The sequence below is a fragment of the Temnothorax curvispinosus genome, unplaced genomic scaffold, assembly GCF_003070985.1.
Source record: "Temnothorax curvispinosus isolate PA1 unplaced genomic scaffold, ASM307098v1 QBEX01010866.1, whole genome shotgun sequence".
In the NCBI taxonomy this organism is placed as follows: Eukaryota; Metazoa; Arthropoda; class Insecta; order Hymenoptera; family Formicidae; genus Temnothorax; species Temnothorax curvispinosus.
The window spans coordinates 1,213-4,054 of record NW_020220646.1 but is presented as its reverse complement, the minus strand read 5'-3'; positions in this window follow the sequence as shown (position 1 = coordinate 4,054).

Sequence of the window (2,842 nt, the reverse complement as noted above, 5' to 3'; positions counted from 1 at the left end):
ATTTTAGATATACCGATGAATTTAATGTTCGAGAAGATCTGATGGGACTAGCTATTGGTGCTCATGGTGCAAATATTCAATAAGCGCGAAAGGTTGATGGCATTACAAATATGGAGTTAGAAGAAATGCACATTTAAGATATATGGAGAGGTAATAATAAAAATTATTATTGCTTGTATTATTTCGAAGAATATTGTTTTATAAAAGTTTATTGATCGTTTTTATCTAAAATGTATATACATATCCGTATATATGTTGCATTATATTGGGCTGGTATACAGATGGTATTATTAGATTTTTTTTCTCAATCACAGACGCATGAAGCTGTTAAACTGTTCAGCTGTTGATGCTAGGATTCTGTATACAGAGACACGACACAATTCAGTTGTTTAAAATCTAGATTTATATATTAAATATTATAAAAAACATCTATTTTACGATTAAACTTTTCCGTTAGAAATAGTATATGCCATTAAATATTTTTTATTTTAATGAAATAATGTAATAAACGACAACTTTTGTTCTTAAATACATATACTAAGTTTTGAGGTAATTTTGTTTATTGTAATAAAAAGAATAGCGCACACACACACACACACACACACACATAAAATTGTATGAATAATATATTATATAAAAAATATAAATTATAAAATAAAGAAAATAAGATTATATGATTGATAAAAATTGTAAGTAAATTACTATTACTAATAAAATTGATGTGTTACATCTGATAATTTATACTAAGAAACGATTTAAATTCAATTCATATATGTATACATACATGTATACTCATCGGCAGGAATGCCTGGACACATATGCTTACGAAACACATATATGTATAGATGTCAAATATCAAAATGTCCAGGTATTCCTGCTGGTCAGTGTACATATATGCAACATCGAATCAAAGTCAGTCCCACTTAAATTGTGAACTCCAAGACTTTATTTGTATTCTTCTCGGGACTTTAAGATTATTAAGGGGATGCTGGAGACGTCTGTTTTACCGATAAAACTACCATTCTTTTTCTACTTATGTAACGTGGTATTGATTTGACGAAATTAAAAATGCTTCTCCATAATTGCATTACATACATTAATGATTCAAGAAAACTTCGATTTTATATAGAAAACGAGAAAAAATTACGGAATTACAGATTTCCTTACCTACTTTTATCCTAATATGGTGTCTCGAGTTGCAGCGATTGCCATCAACTCATCACAAGATGTGCTTCATATAAGAGATATATCATTGATATGAACGTGGAAACGAGTTTCTTTGAATTGCACAACAAGAAAAATATCGATGAATCTTCAAAATCGAGATTAGAAGTCTAATATAAGAGTACAGTGTATATGACGATTCGTGCGTATGTGTGCGTGCAATGTAGGTGTTATCCTTGTCTATATCTATGCTAATACGGCTCTGTGATTGATTCATAATATCTTAAGATTGTATTTAAAACGGTCTTAAATATAAGAACCGATTATATGATGAATACCGACCAAGGAATCCTCATTTCTCAAGGAAGGATTATGGGCGGTATTCATAGTCGGATCTTATATACAAGATCGTCTTAAGTTTGGTCAAAAGCATTTTCTTGACGTCAGTTTTATCTTTTTTTTAAATTTCTGAGCAATTTTTAAAATTTTAATTGTTTCTTCTATTTCTTTTTAATAGATTAAATTTCTATGTGACATAAAAATCACGTGTAAAATTTAATTTCATGATAAAAAATTAAATATAATTTGTTTTTAACCGACTTCAGAAAGGAGGTTCTCAATTCGGCGAGCATGATGTATGTGGGTATGTCTACGATTTTTTCTGAAACTACTGGACGGATGCGGTTTTCACTGTCCTATAGAGCAATCCTTGCTCCGGAAAGTTTAAAAATCCATTTGGACCGAGAAGTGAGCTTTGCGAGTCGAATATCTCGCACGTAGTGTTGCCGCTTTTCCGCGTGCGTGATTGGCTGGCGCGGTCGAGATTGACGGCGATCGCGAGATCGCGGCGAGTTTGGCGAGTTTCGCGTGTGTTAAATCGTGCGACGTGCGACGTGACGTGTGTTCGCGTGGTGTCTCGCGAGGTTAGTAGGATTTTTTATTATATATAATCCACTATTATGTATAATATATGGGGATAATATTGGTAAATAAATATCTTTTAACGCAATGACGTGTGCTCGCGTGGTGTCTCGCGAGGTTAGTTATATTTATTACTTGCTCGTACAAATCTAATCTAAGGTATACGTTACAGTAACTATAGATTTTTTATACAGATTTATCTTTGAAATCATATTTTATATATAAGCAGATGTAAGTAATAATTACTGTTTTTGCATTATGTAAAATTTGCCTTATTTTAGATATACCGATGAATTTAATGTTCGAGAAGATCTGATGGGATTAGCTATTGGTGCTCATGATGCAAATATTCAACAAGCGTGAAAAGTTGATGACATTACAAATATAGTTAGAAGAAAATTCATGCAGAGATTAAGATATATAGAGAGGTAATTATAAAAATTATTATTGCTTGTATTATTTCAAAGAGTATTGTTTTATAAAAGTTTACTGACCTGTTTTTTATCTAAAATGTATATACATATTCGTATATATGTTGCATTATATTGAGCTGGTATACAGAGCTTATCAGATTTCTTTCTCAATCACAGACGCATGAAGCTGTTAAAAAAGACCGATCTATGATAGGAATACAGCGGTAACCTAAAAATAGATAAGTGACAGTGTGACAGTCGTGACCATCGCCGCGTGATAGATGATAGTGATAGTGAAATATATATTGACGGCAGGGAGCTGATGCCGAGGAGATCTTTAAGAA